This window comes from Cetorhinus maximus, chromosome 21 (genome assembly GCF_964194155.1).
Source record: "Cetorhinus maximus chromosome 21, sCetMax3.hap1.1, whole genome shotgun sequence".
NCBI lineage: Eukaryota > Metazoa > Chordata > Chondrichthyes > Lamniformes > Cetorhinidae > Cetorhinus > Cetorhinus maximus.
Window position 1 is genome coordinate 88,995,436 of NC_135899.1, and position 12,706 is coordinate 89,008,141.

Sequence of the window (12,706 nt, forward strand, 5' to 3'; positions counted from 1 at the left end):
AGTGGCACAAGGATCATTGTTGAGATCTCAACTATTTACAATCTACATAAATGACTTGGATGAAGGGACCAACTATATGGTTGCTAAATTTGCAGATAGCACAAAGGTAGTTAAGAAAGTAAATTATGAGGAAGACATAAACAAAGGGATTTAGATACGTTAAATGAGTGGGCAGATATTTGGCAGTTGGGATATAATGTGGGAAAATGTGAACTCGTCCACTTTGGCAGAAAGAATAAAAAAGCTGTTGTTATGAAGAGGCAGATGTGTGCCAGGCAGACCAAATCCACAAGGGAAACTTGGCCGCGCTATCACAACGGCTTTGCAATTTGTATTTATTATGAGAAGATTTGTGCACTGAATTCAGAAATAATGGGTCCACTAATAACTTTAGAGATTTTAAAAACTAAATTAAAACATTTAACAAAAGAAAAGATTTCAAGCACATACACAGGATTAGTTACTTAATACTATAACAAACCCCCAAATTCCAAATTAACCTGACTCTCAAGTACACATCCCCTTTAAGGCATCAGTCCAAAATAGATTTTAAATTTAAATAAACAAGCCAGCAAGTTTACCACAGCACCCAGTCAGTGGGTTTCCAGTGGAATTCCAAAGGTTTTGCTCCACCTTTGGTTACTGGACATAGACTTCTGCAGATGTGGCTGGAGGCTTCTAACACTGTTTTACACGATCTTTTTAGATCTTACATGGTCCCACAACATAGCCTTCCATTCTCTTTATATATGTTTCTCTCTCTTTAATCTGTAAATACCATTGTTCTGTATGTCTTTGGAAATTTACTTTTCTCATAATATAAAAACCTTTCATGTTGCCAATATGGTCAGTACCTTTGGGAAAAATAAACACACTGTTTAGCCTTTCTTATCTTGTTAGCTGTAAGCATCCTATCATCCCTTTGAAATCCAAACAACTCTTCACTATCTAAAAATGCAAATTTCCTTCACACTCTCCATGCTAAGCTCATCCGTATTTACTCATTAGCATTTCAAATACCTTTTACCCCTAACTTCTTTTGATAATTTCAAGCTTGCAGTCTATCTGACTCTAATTCAATTAAATCAGCTATACAGACAACCAACCACACTCACACCCACAAACCACAATAATATAATGGGAAAAAAAAATAGTTTCATGACACAGTATACAATTTAAATGGAGAAAGATTGCAAAACTCAGCAGAAGAGGTGTTGACGTAGTGTCACTGAACTAGTAACCCAGAGGCCCAGACTAATCCCCTGGGGACACAGGTTCAAATCCCACCACCACAGCTGGTGGAATTTAAATTCAATTAATAAAATCTGGAATTGAAAGCTGGTCTCAGTAATGATAACTCATGACTATCATCAATTGTTATAAAAACCCATCCAGTTCACTAATGTCCTTTAGGAAGGGAAACCTGCCGTCCTTACCCGATCTGGCCTACATGTGATCCAGATCCACAGCAATGTGGTTGACTTTTAACTGCCCTTTGAAATGGCTTAGCAAGCCACTCAGTTCAAGGGCAGTTAGGGGTGTGCAACAAATACTGGCCTGGCCAGCGACACCTACGACACACGAGATGCGAAAGAATAAATTTTTTAAAAAGGTACCGTGGGATTTAGGTGTCCTGGTTCATGAATCACATAAAGTTAGTATGCAGATATAGCAAATGATTAGGAAGGCAAATGGAATGTTAACGTTTATTGCAAGGGGAATGGAATATAAAAGCAGGGAAATTTTGCTACAATTGTATAGGGCGTTGGTGAGACCACATATGGAGTACTCTGTACAGTTTTTGTCCCCTTACTGGAGGAAGGATATAATTGCATTAGAACCAGTTCAGAGAAGGTTCACTCCTGGGATGAGGGAGTGAGGAAAGCTTGGATAGGCTGAGCCTGTATCCAGTGGAGTTTAGAACAATGAGAGGTGATCTTACTGAAACGTATAAGATCCTGAGGGGAATTGACAGGCTGAATGCTGAGAGGATGTTTCCTCTTATGGGAGACACTAGAACTAGGGGACACAATAAGGGGTCTCCCATTAAGGATGGAGATGAAAAGAAATTTTTTCTGAGGGTTGTTAGTATGTGTAATTCTCTTGCCTAGAGAGCAGTGGAGGCAGGGTCATTGAATATTTTTAAGGCTAAGATTCTTGATTGACAAGGGAGTCAAAGGGTATAGGGTGTAGACAGGAAAGTAGAGTTGAGGCCACAATCAGATCAAATGGAGGAGCAGGCTCAAGGGCCGATTGGTCGCCTGCTCCTAATTCATATGTTAATATGCACAGCAGCTGGAGAATTTAAATTCTAACTGGAATATAAAGCTCATATCTGTAATGGCGATTGCCATAAAAGCCCATCTACTTCACTCATGAAATCAAGCCCTTACCTTATCTGGTCTGTGTGTAACTCCAGACCCACAACAACTGCCTCTGAAAGGGGCCACTCAGTTGTCAAGACGATGACTCAGCACCACCTTGTCAAAGGGAATTAGAGATGACCAATAAATGTTGGCTTTGCCAGCAACCCCGCATCCCACGAATGAATTTTTTTTTTAAAAACTTCTCCCTTACTCCTTTAACCTTGATGGTATCCCTGCACTTTGGAACTTCGTCTTCATCAGGATTTCTCAATTTGTAGTTTTAAAAACTGCCATTTACCTTCAGTCATTTTACTTTGATTCCTAGTCATGTCAAATCAATCTTTCATCAAATGTTATATCATGGAGGGAGATAGAAAATATATACTGTATACAAGCTGTTGGGAGCAGTAAGGTTCTTTAGCTCAGTTGCTTAATGCACTTTGTGGTGCAGAGCCATCAAGACGAAGAAGGCTCAAGGCTCAATGCTCTGTCTGTATTCTCCACTAATGCAACCAGAACAGTACATTAGCAACTGTATTTCTGGGCTTTCCAGAAACCCCTGTTAGAAATGAGTGTATGGTCACTAGATGAGAAAATAATCAAATTTGGGTGTAGCGTCTGGCATGGTCGAACAGGCTAGTGATTCTGTGTCTAGGATCACCCAAATAAGGCACCAGAGCACTACCAGTATCCACAAAATTACCCCAGCATAGGTGTCCGCCTTCATGTTAAGTTTGAAAAAAGTTACCCTTTTAAAAATTTAGTTTCTTCCTCACTAGAGGGAGCTGTACTAGTTCCAGTATTATATATGAATGCATTATAACTGCAAATTTCATAGTGGAATTATATTGATAGATATTGTAAGATGAGGAAATTATTAAGATTTCGTTTTGCTATTGAGCAGAGAGACAAAATGCAGTTATTGCAGAAAAATGTTTAGAACATAGGAACAGGAATAGGCCATTTAGCCCTTGGAGCCTGTTCCCTCATTCAGTTAGATGATGGCAGATCTGTGACCTAACTCCAAATTGCTCCATGTCCATTAATACCTTTGTTAATAAAGTTCTCATGAATCTCAGATTTAAAATTAACAATTGATATAGCATCAATTGTTGTTTGCAAAAAGGGAATATGGAAATTCTGCCACGCTTTTTGAGTAGATTTCCTAATTTCATTTCTGAAAGGGCTGCTTCTAATTTTTATATGATGTCACTAGTCCTAGATTCCCCAATCATCAGAAATAATTTCTGATGAAAGGCCACAGACCTGAAATGTTAACTCTTTGTTTCTTTCTTCACCGATGCTGCCAGATCTGAGTATTTGCAGCATTATCTGTTTTCACTTCAGATTTACAGCATCTGTAGTATTTTGCTTCGAAAATAATTTCTCTATCCTATTTGTTCCCCATTATCTTTTGAAAAGTTCAATCAAATCGTCCCTTACCCTTCTAAATTCACGGGAATAGTCATCCTTAAGAAGCGTGACTATATCAACAAAATGAACGCCACTCTTAATGACAGGTCCAAATTCGTATCCATTGGATCTGCCTTGCTCGGAAATAAGCTGAAAAAAAAATGCTTGCTGGACTTGAATAAGAGCGATGAGCTGCCATCTGATATGTATGACGGAGTTCGCCCTCGTAGCTCGCTGCATCTGCGTATGTATGTGCTGCCCAAGACACACACAAGTGATGTCCTATCTCATCCAAGACTGATCCTGCACATCAAGAATTGGCCAAATGGTTAGGCGAATTGTTACAACCAGTTTTGAGCAAATCTTCCACGCACAGTGAAGGATTCCTTCGCATTTGCGAAGACCACACAGGACTTGCATATCGAAAGCAATGCTGTGTCCGTGTGCTCATTTGTAATTGCTAGCCTAATCACCAATGTTCCACTTAAGGAAGCCATAGATATTTGTGCTGCAGCACTATATCAGGGTGATCTAGACCCACCACCATTACCTGAATCAGTATTCATCGAACTTATGAACTCGGCAACTCACACAGTTGAGTTCAATTTTAATGACACCATGTATGCCCCAATAGATGATGCTGCCATGGGATCTCCTCTAGGTCCAACTCTGACAAGCATCTTTGTTGGGTTCTGTGCGAAACGTGTCTTCGATGGAATGACACCTAACCTCCCACCCCTTGCATATTTCTGATATGTGGATGACACATTTGTTATGTTTAAATCTGCAGCTGCATGTAATAATATCTTTACATGTCTTAATGGGCTCCATCCTACGCTCAAGTTCACCTTTTAAATGGAGCAGACAAATTAACTCTCTTTTCTTGACGTACTAGTTGAGAAATCTGCCATTGGGTTCTCTACCACTGTCTACCACAAGCCTACCTTCACTGGTCAGTATACACATTGGGATTCTTACAGTTCCGTGGGCTATAAGATTGACCTTATCGACAACCTCGTAAATAGGGCCTGAGCCATTTGCTCATTATTGCAAGCTTGATGCCAAAATAAGGCGCATCAAAAACATCCTGCGAAATAATGACTAACCTGATCAGATCATTTCACATTGTATGTTGCGCAAGCTCAAGAACAGACCCAAGGCCGCCACTTTCGGCCCTGAAAAGTGCCTGGTCTACCTCAGATTGCCCTGGAAGGCCAAGGTATCTCAAAAATTTGAGCAACGGGTGAGGCTAGCTATTTCACACTGCTACTATGCAGTAGCAACACAAGTGGTATGCGCCACTAAGAGGATGCTGCTGTCAAGCCTGTCACGTAAATAAGTAATGTGGTATAGAAATTTCAGTGCCAGTGTGATGCTAGGCATGTAGACCATAAGTCCCAAAGACTCGTGAATCGTATCAAACAGCATGTCCCAGTCGCTGTTCACATCAGGCAAAGTACAGACCGTACCCAACCAGCCCATGCTTGCAAAACTCAAAACAGTGTCCAACATTAGATGTGATTCTGCAATTGCACTGCATTTGCTAAATAATCCTCAATTTGCTAAGAATTATGCTGACAACCAATTTAAGATTGTCAGTCAGGCTCTGTGTGGCACATTTGCATGTACTGGAAGCTACATATATTAATACACAGGGCCCCGTTCTTTGCAGACAGAAAGAACTTGTACACACATTGCGACCGTTTCAGCTATAAAAAATAACAGACAACCATTCGCTGGTTTATTCCTTAGGGCAATGCCTTGACCAATCAGAGTCAAGCCGCATGGTTTAAATTTTAAACAATACTTGGCAGTTAACTCAGTCGCCATTAACTGGTGCATTCTCCGTGACAATGCCTCTACCAATCGAGTCCACTTGCCAACCAATCAGCACTCTCTTCTCATGCAGTATAAATTGTTGTCCCCATTACATGTGGTATTCTTGTGAATTGTCCAGATGAGTGCAAAATGAAAAGCTTTGACAAAAAATGTCTTTTTTTCTAGCAGTACTCAAGTTCTGTACTGCCAAATTACTAATAGTAATTGTGTTATATGAAGATTTTACTGAGAGGTCAGTTGACAAAATGAGTGTGTAATTAACCCCCATAGATCAGAAGGTATGATTCCCAATCTGTGCTGTGACTTTAAATGGAATGACAATCGGGGAGCTATAATTGGTTTTGGTACCCTTAATTAACATGGGGAAAATCACTTCTTTCTTCTGTTATGTGATCCCAGTTGGAAAGTACATGTGTGGTTATAAGCTGAGAACAGTATCAAGCTCAGTTGTGATGACCCTGCAGACTTAAATTATGCCAGCATTTGTTGTCTCTGTTTATAAATGCCGAGAGATCATTTGGGTGTGCTACAGGAGGGCTGCCACCAACTAAACCCCAGTACTAATTTATACCTGCAAAAGAAGATGATATTTTAAAAAATTATTTGTTTTACCCTAAAAGGGAAATCCATTATGTTCCTCTAAATGAAAGAAAGATTTGCATTTAGAGTGCACCATTCATGACGACAGGACATCTTAAAAAAGCGCTTTACAGCCAATGAAATACTTTTTGAAGTGTAATCATTGTTATAATGTAGGAAATGTAGCAGTTAACTTGTGTGCAGAAAGCACCCATAAACAGCAATGTGATAATGGCCAGATAATCTGTTTTGGTGATTTTGACTGAGGGATATATGTTGACCAAGATTCTGGAGTACCTCCCAGTTCTTGTGCCATGGGATTTACCTGCACTGGAGTGCTGCTTTGTGCTGCCTTAGAGTGCTTAAGTTGGAGTTTGGTGAGTGAGGGAGTTTAAGGGTTAATTTCTATCTAAAGTCTAGTTTTTTTTTAAATTTAGCAATTAACTAAAAGTTGTCTTTGGGTTGGGAGAAGTTGAGTTGTAGTCCAGCTTTAATCAGGGGTTTACAGGATCATCTTGGAGCCGCAACTAGTTAATTAGATAACTGGCTTAAACAGATTTTCAGAAGCTTTGAATCAGGGAGCTTAAAAACTGGCCATCTTCAGTGCTGCTTTTGTCTGCACTGGAATGCTGCTTTGGGCTGCGTTAGAGTGCTTAAATTGGAGTTTGGCTCCAGTAGCTGGCTGTTACTGTGCTACAGGGGAACCCCATAAAGCAGCGGAGTTCAGAGAGAGAGAGAGCCAGAAGTTTACAGATAAAATTTAAAGTGACATCACAAGAGCCCCGTAAGTTGGTTGGTAAGGCCTAAGAAGTACAGGACTGGATACCGGTGGATGGTGAGTAAGGAGTCTTTTTTTTTAAATCTTTTTGTAAAAATCTAATTTTGTTTGTAATTAGCATGTAACTGAACTCTATAGTTCAAATTCTAAGGTTCCCAGCCTTAAGCAAAGTCTCCACTGAATGATCAGTTGGACTTAAAGAAGCAGTTGAAACTGGTTCCTCTCTAACTGGGTCAGCTAGCCTTTCTCTTAGCATATAAAGCCAAATAACTTAGTGTGACTTAGAATAGAGTGCTAGGGAGTTGGGTGATTAAGGGAGTTGGGGAGGAAAAGAAAGAGGGGTGCTTTTAGCATTTGATAACTCAAGAGGAGCAGTGGCCTTAAAGAGTGAGGGGAATCGGGCCCGAGACCAGAGCAGGACCAGGTGAGTATTTCTACTGTCCTTAACATTCCTTAAACTAGCGGAAGTAAAAGTAAAGGGAGTAATTTAAGGGTTAGTCATGGCAGGACAGCTTGGCCATGTGGAATGTTCCTCCTGTGCGAGGTGGGAAGTCAGGGACACTTCCAGTGTCCAGGGTGACCATGTGTGCAGGAAGTATCTCCAGCTGCAACTACTTGAAATCCACATTTGAGCTAGCACTGCAGCTGGAGTCACTCATGGATAGTATGTACAGTGAGGTGGTCACATGGCAGGTAAAGGGTGCACAGACAGAAAGGGAATGGGTGACCGCCAGACAGAGTAAAAGCACTAGGCAGGTAATGCAGGAGTCCCCTGGGTCCATCTCCCTCTCTAACAGATTTTCTGTTTTGGATGCTACTGGGAGAGATGGTTTCTCAGGGGAATGCAGCAAGAGCCAAGTCTGTGGCACCGCAAGTGGGGGACAAAAAAGTGTGGGAGAGCAATAGTGATAGGGGATTCTGTCGTAAGGGGAGCACATAGACATTTCTGTGCCAGCAGGCATGACACCAGGATGGTATGTTGCCTCCCTGGTCCAGGGTCAAGGATGTCACTGAACGGCTGCAGGACATCCTGAAGGGAGAGGGTGAACAGCCAGAGGCCGTGATCCATATTGGTACCAATGCCATAGGTAAAAAAAAAAGGATGAAGTCCTGAAAGCAGAATATAGGGGCTAGGAAATAAATTAAAAGGCAGGACCTCAAAGGTAGTGATCACAAGATTACTCCCAGTGCCACATGCTAGCAAGATCAGGAATAGGAGAATAGAGCAGATGAATGTGTGGCTGGAGAGGTGGTGTAGGAGGGAGGGATTTAGATTCCTGAGATATTGCAACCAATTCTGGGGAAGATGGGACCCGTGCAAGCTGGACGGGTTGCACCCCAGCAGGACAGGGACTAATATCCTCGCAGGGGTATTCACTCGTACTGTGGGGAAAGGGGTTTAAACTAGAGTGACGGGGGTTGGGAACCTGAGCGGGGAGACACAAGAGGGAAACAAAGAAATGAAAAACAGAAAGTAGAAAGCAAAATGGAAGGCAGAAGAAACCTGAGCTAGCAGCAAATAGGGCCTTTGTATAAAAAAAGATGTGTAAAAATGTTAAAAAGACCAATCTAAAGGCACTGTATCTGAATGCACAGAGCATTCGCAATAGGGTAGACGAACTAATAGCAAAATAGATGTAAACGGGTACCATATGATTGCGATTACGGAGACATGGTTGCAGGGTGACCAAGAATGGGAACTGAATATCCAAGGGTATTTGATATTTAGGAAGGGCAGGCAGATAGGGAAAGGAGGTGGGGTGGCATTGTTAGCTAAGGATGAGATCAGTGCAATAGTGAGGATATTGGCTCAGAAAATCTAGATGTAGAATCAGTCTGGGTAGAGCTAAGAGGCAACAAGGGACGGAAAACATTAGTGGGAGCTGTTTATAGGCCTCCCAATAGTAGTGGTAAGGTAGGGGACAGCATTAAACAGGAAATTAGAGATGCATGTAATAAGGGTGCTGCAGTAATCATGGGTGACTCTAATCTACATATAGACTGGGCAAACCAAATTAGCAGTAATAATGTGACAGATGAATTCCTGGAGTGTGTACGAGATGGATTTTTTTAGACCAATACGCCAAGGAACCAACTAGGGAACAACTAGATTTGGTATTGTGCAATGAGAAGGGGTTAATTAATAATCTTGTTGTGCAGGATCCTTTAGGGAACAGTGACCATAACATGATAAAATTCTCCATTAGGATGGAAAGTGAAGTAGTCCAATCTGAAACTAGGGTCCTAAATCTAAACAAAGGAAACTATGAAGGTATGAGGAGTGAATTGGCCATGATGATTGGGGAACTTCATTAAAAGGCATGACGATGGATGAGAAATGGCTAATATTTAAAGAATGAATGAATGCATTGCAACAGTTATACATTCCTTTCTGGCACAAAAATACAACAGGAAAAATGGTCCAACCATGCCTAACAAAAGAAATTAAGGATAATATTAGATTCAAAGAGGATATAAAGTTTCGAGAAGAAGTAGCAAGCCTGAGGATCGGGAGCAGTTTATAATTCAACAAAGGAGAACCAAGAGATTGATTAAGAGGGGAAAAATAGAGTATGAGAGTAAACTTGCAAGGAACATAAAAGCAGACTGTGAAAGCTTCTATAAATATGTAAAAAGAAAAAGATTCATGAAGACAAGTATAGATCCCTTACAGTCTGAAATGGGAGAATTTATCATAAAGAACAATGAAGTGGCAGAGCAATTAAACAACTACTTTGTGTCTTCCTCCTGAAATGCTAGGTACTCAAGCATTTCATCTCACTAGACGAGAAGGAGGAATTGAAGGAAATTAGTATCACTAAAAAAAAATGCTGGAGAAATTAATGGGACTGAAAGCCGATAAATCCCCAGGCCTGATAATCTACATCCCAGGGCACTAAAGGAGGTGGCCATGGAAATTGGTTATCATCTTCCAAAATTTTATAGATTCTGGAACAGTCTCGCATATTGGAGCGTGACAAATGTAACCCCGCTATTTAAAAAAGTGGGGAGGGAGAAAACAGGGAATTACAGACCGGTTAGCCTAACATCAATAGTAGGGAAAATGCTAGAGCCTTTGAGAAAGGGCGCGATAACAGGACACTTAGAAAAAATGAACGGGATTAGACAAAGTCAGCATGGCTTAATGAAAGGGAAATCACGTTTCTGGAGTTTTTTGAGGATGAAACTAGCAGAATAGATAAGGAAGAACCAGTGGATGTGGTGTTTTTAGATTTTCAGAAAACTTTTGATAAAGTCCCACATAAGTGTGCAAAATTAAAGCACATGGGATTGGGGATAATTCATTGGCGTGAATTGAGAATTAGTTAACAGACAGGAAACAGTAGAAATAAATGGGTCTTTTTCAGAGTGGCAGACAGTGACAAGTGCGGTATCACAGGGATCATTGCTTGGGCCCCAGCTATTCACAATACATATCAATTATTTGGATGAGGGAACCAAATGTAATATTTCCAGGTTTGCTGTTAACACAAAACTACATGGGAATGTGAGTGGTGTGGAGGATGTTAAGAGGCTTCAAGGCGATTTAAACAAGCTGAGTGAGTGAGCAAATACATATCAGATGCAGTATAACGTGGATAAGTGTGAAGTTATCCACTTTGGTAGGAAAAACAGAATGGCAGAATATTATTTAAATGGTGATAGATTGGGAAATGTTGATATACAAAGGGACCTGGGTGTCCTTGTACACCAATCACTGAAAGCAAGCCTGCAGGTGCAGCAAGCAGTTAGGAAGGCAAACGGTATGTTGACCTTCATTGCAAGAGGATTTGCGTACAGAAACAAGGATGTCTTACTGAAGCTATACAGGGCATTGGTGAGACAACATGCTTACCATTCAAATGTGTTATAATTTCTCCATCTGCAGAGTAGGTACAAAATAAACTCGCCACAGAAAACTAAGTCAAGTCATTTCAAGTCTAAGTGCTCATATGGCAATGTGATAAATGTTATTTACGGCCACTCAAGCTCTCTGGCTATGGGAATTAAATATGAAAAAGTGTGGAGTCTCATTCCTTCAGATTTTAATTGTTGGAGGATTTTTTTTAATGTAAAACTTTAAAGAATGTTTTTCTGTCTCTTTTCTCTCTCTCTCTCTCTCTCTGTCTCAATCCAGCCTTTCCCTTGTTACTTCTCTTTCTGTACCTGATTTGACATTGATTTCACCCACTCTAATCTACATTTCTTTCTCAGTTTTTGCTCCCTTTATTTCACAATGCTTCAATCTGATTGGTTAAGGAGACACAGAGTTGCTTACCCCATGGAGGGTGTCTGCACAATTTCCATCTCTGATTTTCAGCAGCATGCTGTGCAAAACATCATTGACATTAAACAGGCAAGGGAAAATCTCACTATATGGGACACTGAGAGGTGGTAGATTTGAGGTAGAAGAGAAAGGCTTTTTCCTTTGATGTATTTATTGCAAATAAAATCCAATTTAGTTCTGTCTGAAGTCTAGATTTAATATTATTTAAAGGGATGGGATTTTTTGGGGGAAGTGTTCCTGCAAATTCCATGATGCCAGGTTTGTTGTGTTGTCCTGAAGTTAGTCTTTCAAGATAAATTGTAATGAGGTGAGAATGGATTTGGGTGGAGAGTCTATTATGCTCTCAGACTAAAGTAATTGTATAAAAGCAAAATACTGCGGATGCTGGAAACCTAGAACAAAAACAAAAATACCTGGAAAAACTCAGCGGGTCTGACAGCATCTGTGGAGAGGAATACAGTTGACGTTTCGAGTCCGTATGACCCTTCGTTAGAACTAAGACATATAGAAATGAGATGAAATATAAGCTGGTAGAGGGGGGTGGGACAGGTAGAGCTCGATCAGGGGCCAGTGATAGGTGGAGGCCAAGAAGAGACTGCCAAAGATGTCATAGACAAAAGGACAAAGGGGTATTGACAGTGGTGATATTATCTAAAGGATGTGCTAATGGGGACATTAAGGGTAGCAAGCAGGATAAGCTAGTGGCGGATGGCCCTAGTGGGGGTGGGGTGGGGGGAAGGGATCAAAATGGGCTAAAAGGTGGAGATGAAACAATAGATCGAAATAAATTTAAAAATAGGAGGGAAAAGAAAAATATATTTGTAAAAAATATTATAAATTATTGGGAAAAGGGGGATCAGAAAGGGGGTGGGGATGGAGGAGAAAGTTCATGATCTGAAATTGTTGAACTCAATATTAAGTCTGGAAGACTGTAAAGCGCCTAGTCGGAAGATGAGGTGCTGTTCCTCCAGTTTGAGTTGAGCTTCACTGGAACATTGCAGCAGGCCAAGGACGGACATGTGGGCATGAGAGCAGGGTGGTGTGTTGAAATGGCAAGGGACAGGGAGGTCTGGGTCATGCTTGCAGACAGACCAAAGGTGTTCCGCAAAGCAGTCACCCAGTCTGCGTTTGGTCTTTCCAATGTAGAGGAGACCGCATTGGGAGCAGCGAATGCAGTAGACTGAATTGAGGGAAGTGCAAGTGAAGCACTGCTTCACTTGAAAGGAGTTTTTGGGCCCTTGGACAGTGATGAGGGGGGAAGTAAAGGGGCAGGTGTTGCACCTTCTGCAGTTGCATAGGAAGGTGCCATGGGAGGGGGTTGAGGTGTAGGGGGTGATGGAGGAGTGGACCAGGGTGTCCCGGAGGGAACAATCTCTGCGGAAAGCCACCCGGGGGGTGAAGGGAAGATGTGCTTGGTGGTGGCATCATGCTGGAGTTGGCGGA

At 41.2% G+C, this 12,706-nt stretch overlaps 1 protein-coding gene and 1 long non-coding RNA gene across 5 annotated transcripts in view; both read left to right on the forward strand.

Annotated features, from left to right (window-relative positions):
• taf12 (TAF12 RNA polymerase II, TATA box binding protein (TBP)-associated factor) overlaps positions 1-12,706 on the forward strand; it is a 32,427-nt gene that overhangs the window by 13,652 nt on the left and 6,069 nt on the right. The gene's annotated exons all lie outside the window — the stretch shown is intronic.
• On the forward strand, positions 4,893-5,216 carry LOC144695423 (uncharacterized). The gene is made up of 2 exons (XR_013579968.1): positions 4,893-4,968; positions 5,017-5,216. It is a non-coding gene; the product is annotated as an uncharacterized LOC144695423 (long non-coding RNA).